At 44.8% G+C, this 12,708-nt stretch overlaps 1 protein-coding gene across 2 annotated transcripts in view; it reads left to right on the top strand.

Moving 5' to 3' along the window:
- The window catches only part of LOC135944600 (Krueppel-like factor 6), a 249,643-nt gene that overhangs the window by 174,823 nt on the left and 62,112 nt on the right, over nt 1-12,708 (top strand). Inside the window, exon 1 of one of the 2 annotated variants that reach the window (XM_065491658.1) lies at nt 2,508-2,552. The exons of the other annotated variant lie outside the window; for it this stretch is intronic. The gene's annotated coding sequence lies outside the window, so the exon portion shown is untranslated. Of the gene's footprint in view, nt 1-2,507; nt 2,553-12,708 lie in introns of those variants that run through there. 2 annotated transcript variants of the gene reach the window in all.

The following is a 12,708-nucleotide window of genomic DNA, read 5'->3' as shown; positions in this document are numbered from 1 at the left end:
ACCCGTCCTCGGAAAGCTTTCGATGGCTTCCATTAGGAGAACGCACTATTTATATGAAATTGATATCTATAATACGTTTGATTAATAATTAAAGGTAAATATGGCGTTTTAATCTAGAGAGGATGTCGATGGTTTGTGCAGTTCGCCGAAAAATTCAAATCATCGAGCAATTTTTCACCGGAGGGTGGCGTGGCAGCGAAAACGAGGACAAGATCTATCCTCGTGTCCGCTAGCTCTCATTACACTATGGGCACAGGTCCCAAAAAATCGCGGCCATTCGACACACAAAAAATTGGCGGGGCGGCCGGTTTTGGCATAGCACGACGATAATTTGTCAAAACGCACGCCGGCATTTTATCGTGCTGCCAGGCAGGCAGCGAAGGGCCGACGATTCTCTCAAATAATGACTTTTTACAATTCGGCCAGAGAGCAGCCACTCGGCCTTGTTTTTTGCGCTCGCACACACCCAATGAAAAATGACTGTTTTATTGCACGTGATGCGCGTCCCTGATTTATTAATCGATATCCGGCCCGGGTGATTTACATGTTTGCGCCCGGATTTTATAATTTGACGGCGCGCACTTGGCGAACACATTCGTATTCTATTGACCCCGGCCGGTCTGCCGGAACGACGGGAAAAAGCCGGAGGATTTGCACCGCTTTTTGTGCGAGCAGAGCTGCGGGCCTGATTGACAGCTTCATTATACATTTCCAAATGGTACACAAATCATAGAAAGCCGCGCGCGTGATTCCTCGGCGCGCTGCTGCACCATCAGCCCCAGACAACTCTTTTTCCGGCTGACTAATACATCACAGGCGTGTTCGGCAGCCAGCCCACCCGACATATATATGATGCTAGCCAAAACTGGTTTTCGTCAAGGAACTTTTCATTTGGATTTTTAAAAAAATGAATCCCTTGTTGTACCAATGCAGGTTTACATTTTAAATTGCTTAACTTTCGACTTGTTAGAATGTTTTTCATCGCTCAAGTGGGAATTCCTAATTTATCAACAAAGAATTACGATAGAAGGCACTTAACTCTCGATAGTTAGGATGTTACTTTTGTAAGAATATTCTATTTCTGTTCATTGTACAAGTTCGGTGAGAATATTGTTCACTCAAATGCTCTTGGAATAAATATGTGTTTTCTCGCTCTTGCTTCTCACTATATAAGCGTGGATTGAATAGCACTCGGGTCACTTCAGAGTTGTTTTTCGACACGTTAACAACAGGCAAGTGTAGGAGACGTCCACAGACTTAACTTCACGATTTTGGCAGAGTGAGTGGTGGGAAACAATATTTCACTGAGGTTATTTCTTTGTCAAGAATTAATTTCGACGAAAAGTCCAATTCAATTCGCATACTCCGTTCCTATTTTGTATTTCTCCAGCTTTGTTCTCCAGAACAGATTCTTATTACTTGTTGCCATGATGTCACACTTAAAATTTTTTGAGAGTACTGAATTACTAATCAAATTCGCAGCTTCAATGAAGGAGCCCAAGCTCAACTAATAAAAGCCTTACGAAAGACAAGCCAAACGACGTCTGCCGAGAGTTATGACTGGTCATAACCATCGTTATTTTTTTTCCAACACAAATTGTCCCGCTCGAGTCAATCAATGTCAATATAAAGCGTAAAAGCCGGTGGCACGCACAAAAACGGCCATCTCCGCAATCAGGAGTGATGCACGTCCCGAGAAAGGGCGCAAAAATGTGTATCAATCCCAGGGATTCGTCCGCCGAGCACGTGCTCGCGTCTCCAATTTCTTACTCACGGCCGTAAAGAGCGGCTGGAGGTTGCCAAGGCGACCGAAATACGATGCAGCTCGCGAAAAGGGCAGAATACACGGCGGCGTGTCGGGCTTGGCTTTGTTCGCGAGGCGGGTGGTATTTTGCAGCCGGGCGTAATATGATGATGGATGGAGATCACATGAAGATAGCCCCCGTGTTTGCATAGATGTAGGACGGGGCTTAGCGCCGGCACCCACGTGAGAGTGTAAGCCTAAGTACACAGATGATGTGTAAGACCAGCCTCAGTACACGGGCTTAATAGAATTATCGGTGCATATATCGTGCGTATATGAACAGGCAGGGCGCGCGCGCGTGTGTGTGATTCGGTCCGTTGTTGGGAGAGAGCGAGAGGAAGCGAGCATGCCGCTGAGAAATAATTAAATCACTGATCCAGAGAGTGGAGAGAGATGGTGGGTGTTTCACGAAACGATATTGCCCTATTCAATTAATGGCGCACTTAACTCCGGCAATCAGATTTGCCGTTTGAGCGACGCACTATTTACAATCAGCCAAATTAATGCGTGCTGATTACTTATAGTGATTGCGATTTTCGGTATCACTGCTTAATTGCCGACTAGTGCGCGTTGCTAATCGGAAAGGCAACTTTCGCAACGGGTTAATTTCAGCTGTTTGTGATTGCTCGCTCGATAATTGCTAATGTGTGTGTATATATATATATACTAATTTAATGCTTTTTGTTCGCAGGTTCGTTCGCGTTGGTCAATAATTTCGCTGTTGATTTGGAGACTAAACTCGTGATAAGTACAGAATCTTGCTTTGCTAGAATTATGTCATAACGGGGTTTGTTTAAAGAGGAAGCCATCCATAAAATAGATCTCTTATTTCCATTCAATTAAAAAATTACAAATATTATTTTGGTGCATTCGAATTCTTCCAGAAGACCGGAAACGTTTAGAAACAGCTTCTTTCCTCTAATTTAACTGATAAAAATCCAAGAAAGGCACTGATGTAAAATTAATGAGGTCTTTAACATTGGAAAATTTCAGAAATTCGAATAAGGAAAAATTATCTAACTCTCAAAAGCCTCTAGTAAATTCTTTATATATAATTGTAAGCTCACTATGATTTATCTGAGCCTTTCTTTTAAGGAAAAATGAAACAGTCTGTAAAATATTAAAACAAAAAATATCCCAATTACGTATTTATTTTTAGTATGAAATATTTTTAGCTAATAGATCCCACCACTGTTGTAAAAAAGGCTAGAGTGGTTTATTTATTTGCGTCGAATTTACGGGTACCCGGTCCGATCAGTTCGGCACGAAGCGGCCAACCCACGCGCCACATTTCTATCCATCTGCACGACGGCCGGGCGAATTGAATCATTTGATTGTGGAATGTTTATTGGGATTACACGCGGCGGATAGAGGCCTTTGCTGGTCATTTGATGTGCTTGCTGGTCGACCGAACCGACTGATAAATAACCAGGCCTCGATCTGATTATGCACCTCACAGCGCCCGAAACGCGCGGCTGGAATTCGCCAAACAACGTTCTTTTTCCTAACTTGAACGGTACACAAACGCAGCAAAGGTCGGTCAAAATTTGCTTTTGCGAGGCTTCGAATCGACCGTGATTGATGTCCCTTTGGTAAATTTGCTCTTTTTTGTTAGGTTTCGATATATGTATGCTCTCTTACGTGACTCCATCGCTGTCAACAACTGATATATTATTTCGGTTCCATATTCCAACATTAAAAATACGCTCACCTTCAGCTGGAATTTGAATTCAAAATTCACCAGTGTCATGTTTGATAAAAGTGGCTGTTCTTGGAGCGGCAGACACCAGGCCTCTCCAAATTAGACGGCTCCTCTCAAATTCTCCGTTTCAAATCCACGCAAAGCCGCCATTGCGTGTGTGTTTTTGTATGTATACGCAGACAGAGAGAGAGAGAGAGAGCGGCGGGGATATTACACTAAATTTGCACGAGCGCAGGAAATCTCATTTTTTCCGACGGCATTCGGCATCAGAAAGCGCGCGCGGATGGGGCTTGTCGGTACAAATCCGTCAGTCGTCCCCGACCGAGCATGCACGCGTATATTTTTGCGCGCCTTATTGGATGACGTTCCACGCACAATATGTGATGTATTCACCCTTCAAGCGGCTCCGCCACATACATATTACACGCCACGCGGCTTTGTCTCAATCATTGTAGGCCGGAGAACGCCGCTGGTAATTCATTGAATTACAAATATCGCCATCATCAGATATTCTCCACCACATATTACCTCTGCGTGGAGGTGTCAGACTTAATCCTCACCCTCCCTCCCTCCCACCCACCCGCCCGCCGCCCACCCCCTCATGTGTGTGTATATGTGCGCGCGTGTGATCATCCCCCTTTTTTCCCGCCGATCTCGCTTCCAGATCACGTCTCTCACTTTCTCCCCGGAGCCGAGTTAGCCGCAACCAGCACCGCAGCAGAAGAAGCAGCCTGCCTCCCTTTCGGTCGGATGGAAAAAATTCTGGCCGGAATATAAGAGAGAGAAAGAGAGAGGTGCAGCCAGCACACACATGTACGCAGGACCGCGCCGCATCACTACACTTTTTTGCTCGGGTACTCGCCATTACACAAAAAGCGGGCCCTTTTTGCACTCGAAATATCGCACTAAATTTATCTAAATTGGAGCGAGAGAGCTCTTGCATTTGGCCGCGGCACCGAGCTCCCCGCGCCGTCGTCGGTGTAGCCTGCCTGGCAGCTGGAGGGAATCTAATTTTGCAGTCGACACCGCTTTTTTCCCCGCCAATGAAACGGAGAGTGCGGCCGGGCTGTGTGAAAAAGCCACCTTGCACACGCACACACACTACCGCTTAATTTGCTCTGCGAGAAGTTGCTTACGCAAATTTTCGTGCTTTCACGAAATTAAACTAACTCTGACGAACTCAGCGCGTCTTTTGTTAAACAAGAAAACAAGCGTGAATTTCAGTAGTTTGTTTGTTGTGTGTTCTTATGCCAGGCCGGCCATTAAAGTAGTTCTAAGGAAAGAAATCTTTAGGCAAAAAGCCCTAAATGCTCAAAGACTAAGACTCTTTTTAAAAGTTAATCGTGTCTACTTTCAAATCATTGAACAGAAATTTATGTGGTTATTAATGAATTTGGTTTATAGCCGATAAAAAAAACTGCTGATGAGGTTCAAGGGCCAAAACAGCCACTTGTACGTACGATATGATTTTAACTTTTAGCTATAGCTTTTATTCCGATTTTTCGTTATTTTTTATTTATTTTGATTTTTTAAAGTGAGAATAAACAAGCTGTTCTTTTTTCTTAGATTTTTTTCTTATTGTTTGTTTTTGGTCAGAAAAATTCTAGCATTAGCACCGTCCAGAGAGAGCCTGGTTGCTGTTATAGTTTTCCACTCCGCACGTAACGGCATTTTAGTAACTACTATCTACACACAGCGTCGGAAAGCTCACTCAGAACTCTCCATATCCGCTTGATCCCGTCTGCGCCGTTGGTTAGCGCTGGCAATCGAGCCGATTCGGTGCTCTTTGGAGCGGCGTATACACACTCGAAAAGAATTGGCTCTTTGGCTCATCGCGTGCTTTTTGCACGGGCAATTTGTTGCCGACGATAGCATCAAGAGGCGTGTGCATAAAGTGCACTGGCTGGCTGCACTCGAGTTTACTTGCAGATGAGCGCCGTTCACGTTTTCACAAGTGGAATGGAGAGACTAACTAAATGTATTGCAGCGAAACAGCCAGCCAGCCAGCCAGCCAGTCTGCGCGCTCTCCAGGGTTATTGAACTGTCAGGGAAATAAATTTCCCCCGTTTTTGCATGCATGCATGCGCTATTACGGCAGAGATAATGCCCTTGATACTTTAATATCGCCATTTTATCTTTTTATAAGCACTCCAGGGAGCCGAGAGACACTTGCCGCACACATTGCCGCTGCAATTTCTGTTGCAGCTGCACACGAAACGTGATTCCTCCTAGAATATTAATGCGCCGTGCCTAGCAATCTTGACAATTGTTTCCTTCCACCCGGGGACAAAAACGATCGGTTCCCACCTCAACAGCTGAATGAATTCAGCATTGAGCAATTTGCTCCGAGAAAAATATGAACTAGAAACCATCTTGAATTAATTTCATATACAGTAAATATAATCTATCATTATTTATAGTTTGTCTGCGAAGTTAATATTTTAAACTGAAGAAGACTAAATGGCCCTACTCTGTATGAATTTCAACTAGTATCGCTTAGAAGGTGGACAGTTACAGAAAAATTGGTATCTACGACTCTTGAAAACGATTGACCGCACTAATTGCCGGGCACAATAAAATAAAGACCAAGAAACGAAATATTGTGAAACCTCGCCACTCACCCTGCAAAAATAAACTCCTTCTTCCCCTTCACTTGCCCAGTTCAATATTTTACCGTATAGGTTCACTCCGCAGCACCACAACAAATATATATAAAATCGAAGCTCAGTCAGTCAGTGATCAATTGAATTACAGCCCCTGGAACTATCATTTTGATTCATAGTTCCTCGGGAATTGCGTGGTCGCAGATGATGATTGGCACAACCGGGTGGCTGAATCGCAGCCCTTGCATGCGACAAGTTCGTTTATTTCCAGCGGGGCCATTTTTCAATTGCGAGTCTTAAACGGGGGCGGAATAAATAAATAAATAAATTGGCCATGCGACGCCGGACTGGAGATATTTCATGTTGCGAATTGGCCTGCAGGAAAAACGGGAGCAGCGGCAGGAATACAAGATTGAGTAGAGCCTTTCTACTGTATGTGTTTTCATATAAATAAAAAGGGGACGGGAAGAGTTGCGAGCGCGGGACGATTCATTTCAGTGAACGTGCAACTTTTTACACGACGCCAGAATAAATCCAGGCAGCTCGGAGACGTCCAATTTGATCGCAAGTCGTGGTGCAAAAGCGTCAAATGCGCGCCGGGGCGCTTTTCAAATTAATCGCCGCAGACGCGGAGGAATGGCTGCGAATCTTGCGAGGGAACTTGCTTAATCGCTCAAAAACAAATAAGTCTCGGTGAGGCATGAAGCGAAAAGTAGTTTTCCGTGGCAGCGAGTATGCGTGCGTGCGCCGACGAGCGCAGACACAAATTCTCCGCAGTGTTTTCCTTCTGCTATGATTAATTATTCACATCCCGCGGTGGCCCAAGCGGCGGGCGCGCTCTGCTCCTTCTCGTTTGTTTACTCTGGCGGCGACCGCACTCTCTTCTTCCCTTTTTCGTAACGACGACTGCCTTTTTAATGTGCGCTGCTATTTTACTGCCGCTGACTCACAATCAAGCAGGTGACCAGCATAAAAGAACTCCCAGCGCTGCCCTTCTTTCTCTCTCTTTCCCTCTCGTTTTCGCTCGCGTTTTTATTTTCTGGTCACATTTGTTTCTTCTCCGCGTTTAAGCCTTTCCCGAGTCTTTTTTCTCATTGCCAAAAGATCTACAGCCGCAGTGGTGGAGGGAATAACAAGAAAGCAAAATAATGGATGCCGTATACACACACATACACTGGCAGCCGACTCTTTTTCCGCCTCCGTCCCAGGCCATGTGCTTAATTTTGGCCAACATTGTGCTGAACAGGATTATGCTGTTGCGGTGGATTTTTCTCGTCCGTCTTGATTTAATCTCAGTTGGTTAGTTAGTTGGCTGGTTAGTGAGGTGCGGTGCACGCGCCTCCGACTTTGTCCAAAACTCAACCTGCGTCTCGTACTACTTACTCTAGACATTCGAGACCCTCCTCCACCAGGACAGATTTCGTTTGGGGAAATTGCACAAAATCAAATGTTTATCGTAAAATAAAACTCAAAGTTCTTTTTCATTAACGGGGCATAAGCTCGGAAATTTTAATTAAAACAAGATAAAGGTGCTTTCCAAAATATATAAAAAGAAAAATAGGCAGTGTTTTTCAACTTCAGCTATTTTTAGGGACCAAAATTCAGCAAGCGTTTGGTTAAAACCGTTCTACTCGCAAATAAGCTTTCTCTACAATTTCGGTTTTTGCTACACTTTGATGCGCAAAATATACACTATCAAAAGGTGAGGCAATATTTGAATTTAGGTGCCATAAGTCGTCGCTTTTGCCTGCTTTACAATGTTTTGCAGCCATATGCTGTATTTTTTGTCCTTATTTTGGTTTGGAACAGCGGTGTTAGTCGGGATTAAACCCGAATTTCATGATTTACTAAATCAGTCAGAGGCGATAGTCTAAAATTGCCAAGTGCTCTCACTCAGCAGAGCCGGTAAAGCGCTTTGATGTGAAATGGATTCGTACTTTGCTGCCGCTGTAAAACCTATCAAAATTCAAGCAAAGCGCGTTGTGGCTTCTGCTGTGATTTTTTAATAAAAAAAAACCGCTCACACGCTGGTGAAACGAAAAAGTGCTGATTTCTGGGAATCTTTGTTTTTGTTTGCTCGTCGCACAAACGTTCATGAATAAATCATGCAAGCAAATAAGATCGGGAACCTGATTCGGCATGTTGGAGAGGGTCGGAGCGAGCGTGTTGTGTTTTGGTTTGAGGCTGGTGCACACTCACTCACTCACACACACACACACACACACACGCGAGCGAGCGGGCGAGCGAAAGGGCCAAACAACAACATTGTTATTATTATGTATGTGAAGTGGAGGCTGCCACGCCACCCGACGGCCGGCTACTCTAGACACATTCATCACCAACATTTAGACACCATAATGGCCCGAATATTGTATCTGTCTGCCGCACTCGCACGCGTAATTTAAATTCAAGAGGCTTGCCAATGATTTACGCAAATTTGAGGCGCGCGCGCACGCTCCCGGCAAACCGCACTGCTTTTCGACCGCAGTAATTTTTACTCTGCGCGCCACAAATTTTTGCCGCCGCCGGCGCGAATTTGCATGCTGGAGCAACCTTTTGCACCATAATTTGGCACCCCGAGGACGCATAAATCGCCAGTTTGTCGCTATTTGTCATTTTTCTGAGGTAAAGTTTTTTGCATTTTTTAAGATTGGGGCATTTTATGGCGCAGATCCGTGGAGGCGAAAGTTATGCAGTTGGAACTCTTTTGAATGTGGGGTGAGATTCACCGTGCTCTGCAATTTTTATAATGCGCAAATTGGGGGCATTCAGTTAAAAAGTACATTAATAATTTTACGCGGAATAAAAGCACATTTTTTTTCTTTAATTACACAAAAAATATTGTGAAATAGATAATTATTTTGCAATTTTACCAAAATAATTCAGAGCATTTTTTTACATTCTGTCCATTGCTATAACTCCTACACACAATTCAGGAGCGACAGAAATAAGCAGCCCGTAAACAGTAAATTATTTAAGTCGATTACACTTTTTCCTGTTATACCGTTCAGATTTTATTTTAATCCGACGAATCGTACTTTAGGCTGAAGAAATCTTTCATAAGAGATTCCAAGAATTTCAACAGAAATGTAAACGAGCTCCACTCCGGAGATAACTTTCTTAATTGTTTAATAAATGTGACCATGATTTACAATCTCAGCGGGTTTGAATCCAAATCACTTCCGTAATTACAATTTTGATCAGACAAATTTATTCGCTCGCAGATGATTTGATAAGGATGCTGAGAATTTCTGCTTGCGGAGAGGAGCCTACAGCAAGTTATTGAATTTTGTTTCTTGGAGGAAGTTACCTTTAGTTGTTCTGGAGAGAAGAGAGAGCGAGAGCGAGCCCTTTCCTCTGCTCCTCGCTCTTCCGGGAGTGAAATATTGCTTCCTCTGCGAGCAGGCGAACCAGCGGCGCGGCCTGCCTCCCTTAATACATTTTACCCGGCCGTGTGCGGCAGCTCCTTCATCGCGATTGAACATATCGATTACATCAAAAAATATCTCGTCTAATCAATATTCCACCCCTTGCACCCCCGGCCCGCTCTGCCAATATTACCCCACTTGTGATCAATCTAATTTATGGCTGGTGGCGAATGTATTTATGCTCGGAATTTGCTTTTATTGCGGGCCGCACGTACACGCGTGTGTGTGCTAGAGAAGGCAGTTTAATGGTGTCTGCCAATAAAAAGAATGAACTCGCCGTCCTTCTTTATTTGGGATCAAAAAATAAAGAGACCGAGCTGCTCCGGCGGCGGCAGCGGCGGAACATATTGAATCGCTTGCTCGCTCGCTCGCTGGACCTCTTTTCTCTACATAAAATAAACCTGATGAATGGTTATTCTCCGAAGATAGCGGCGGCCTAATAGCCCTGCACCAACGGCATTCGGCAGGAAGCGCCCATAATAGTAATAACAATATGCGACGTCCGAATCGGCCCTTTTTTTCTGCCGCTCTCCTCCGACCATTCCGAGATGGCTCGAAACAGCTTATAAACGTGATGCGATTACAAATTGAGTGTGAATTTGTATTTCGTGCTGACCCATATCACCAGCAATAAATCTCTCGCGCTTGATTCCAAAAGCGGCAGCGCAGCTCTGCGCAGCACGGACGCAGCAGACTGCTCGCTCCGCCGGCAGATCGAGAGTCGCTAACTGCTAAAAACAAAATCCGCCCGACTGAAAATGGCCTGGGAATAATAAATAAGAACGCGCGGGGCTTTTCGATTTCACTTTGAGCTTACAAGACAAATGGTCGGCAGCGTGGAGCGCGATGGCTGCTTCCGTTCCGCTTGTTTTTCTTTTCCTTTCGGAACAACCGTACGCATACAGTCGTGCAAATCGCGTTTTCCTTTCAAAATCAGACCGAGAAAGTGCACTAAAAAGGGGTTTTGGAAAAGCAGTTTTTTTCCCGAGCTTGCATAGGAAATGAGAATCATAAATGCCAAAAGAGCCGGGCAATTAAAGCAGATTTCTCTATTTTATGACTCTAAAACCGGCTGCTTTCCTCAAAATTTACATGCAACTCGAAAATCTCCGGCTCTTTCCTCTGCCTAATCCACCGCTGCATCTTAATTTTTAGCAACACGAACGGCTTATTCGTCCAAGCGCGCTGCGGCTGCTACTATGCTACTCCGAAATTCCGTGCGCGCAATCCATCTGGCTGAAAATGCAAATGCTGTGTGTATGATAAAGCAAGTCTGGAAATTAGATTACTTGCGAGAGAGAAAGGGCTTTTATGCGCCGGCTGGTCCCTGTTTGTGTAATTGTAGCTCAATATCGTGCCCTTCCCTCCGCGTCCTAATGCAGTTTCGCCGCGCTACTTACGCTCATAACTCACCCCCGGCAGGCAGGCAGGCAGGCAAAGTAGTCCTGCGCCTGTGTACACAGCATAATGGAGTACATAGAGGCTGTTGCAGGTAAATTGCAGACTTGGACCCACTCATGCAAGCCAAATTACCGTTTGGAAACGCGCCGGCAGCCCCGCGAGCGCAATTTTTAGATGATATCAAAGGAACGGGGGGAAGTCGCCCGGTTAATTATTATGTAAACTCGGCGGGTATCGTCCGGCCCGATCGGAGTACATATATATACACATTCGACGTGCCGCGCTAAAATATGACGTGTGGAGAGAAATGTTTGTATCGGACGACGAAAAAATGCTCTTAGCCGCGTGTGGCCCGATTTATTTGCTTTCAGATGCAAAAAGAAAGAAGCCACGCTGCGGTTTCGTTGGCACGCCCGCCGCCGCTCTTTTTCTGCTTTTTATTCCTTTCTCCTCGGCCGGCGGGTTGCTTTTTCACTGAACATTTAACTCGCAGCTGGAGATTTGCAATTAGAATCGTTTTGTGCTGAGCCTGCTTTTTCATTCTCGCAGACAAAGACAGAAATGCTCGCTTAACGCGGTAATTTTTCTCCCGTCCTCTAATTAAATCCGAAAGGGTGTGTTGTTGCTTTTCCTGCCTGATAGGATCAGACAGTGAATTTTTTTTGCGAAAGATTACTTACATTTTCCGATTTTTGTTTCTCGACAAAGCTGCAAGGCCAAAAATCGACCATTGTTTGCATCGTGGTTGATAATTTGTTTGTTTAAAGTGCCATCAATCAAACATCGAATGTATAGTCACAAAAAAGGTGAAACTTTCCCAAATTTGCTAAGTACATGATCATTTCCTGTTCCTTCCGACGAGATTTAATTAATAAATTAACATATTCGGTGGGAGACAGTTTCGAGTTCTGTCAATAATTTATTTGCCCTCTTTTTATAGTAAAATGGTTTTTAAAATCTTATTCGCTTGCGTTTTAAAATTTCCTACAACAGTAGAAGGTTTCCAGCTGTAAATTTTGGCCACCATTTTGCAAACCCTGCGGCTGGAGCGATAAGCACTGGGCCTCCCCGCTTTAATTTAGAAAATCTGCCATTAAGATTTTCAATCGAGTTAAGCGAGTTCTTTAGCCCGAGAAGTTTGGCACATTCAGCCGAATCGATTCGGAGCAGCAAGCGCATATTATGCATTGATTTGGATTGCGAGCCTCATTTTGCGCCCCCGTTCGCGTCGACGTCGACACCCTCGGCCGGAAGCAAGGCGGGCTGAGAAAGCAAGCAGCAGCTCTTGAATTTGGGTTTGTAGTGGCGATATGCCGATCCGAACGGCTTCAATTGAATGAGGAAATATGATGGAACAAGAAGAAAAGCGAATCGGAATGGGGGGAGCCGGCGCTGGATATAAAAGAGAATGGCTTGGTGGAATTCCATTTTTCGCTTTATTCTTTCTCGGTGCAGCGCCATGCTTTCACGGCCGACAGCGTTAAACTGTGCACACTCGCTTTTGCTCTCTTTCTCTCTCTTTATGTGGCGACAATTCGTACGCACCTCTTGCTGTTGTGTGTGTGTGTGTGTGCATGACATAAACGGTTTTCCCGGCGCCAGTGATGTGTGATTTTTTAAGATTTTCCGCACGCGACAAGGCGAGAAAGGCAGGCGCGAGTGGCAGCGTGGCACAGCTTTCCGCACAATCGATTGTTCAACCATTTTCTCTCATTTCTCTTCTGCTAACCTGCGTGGCACGTTGCCGACGGTGCTTTCCTTTCTTTTTTC

Source organism: Cloeon dipterum, chromosome 4 (assembly GCF_949628265.1).
Source record: "Cloeon dipterum chromosome 4, ieCloDipt1.1, whole genome shotgun sequence".
In the NCBI taxonomy this organism is placed as follows: Eukaryota; Metazoa; Arthropoda; class Insecta; order Ephemeroptera; family Baetidae; genus Cloeon; species Cloeon dipterum.
The sequence above is the reverse complement of the archived record's forward strand: the minus strand, read 5'-3'. Positions and strand labels throughout refer to the sequence as shown.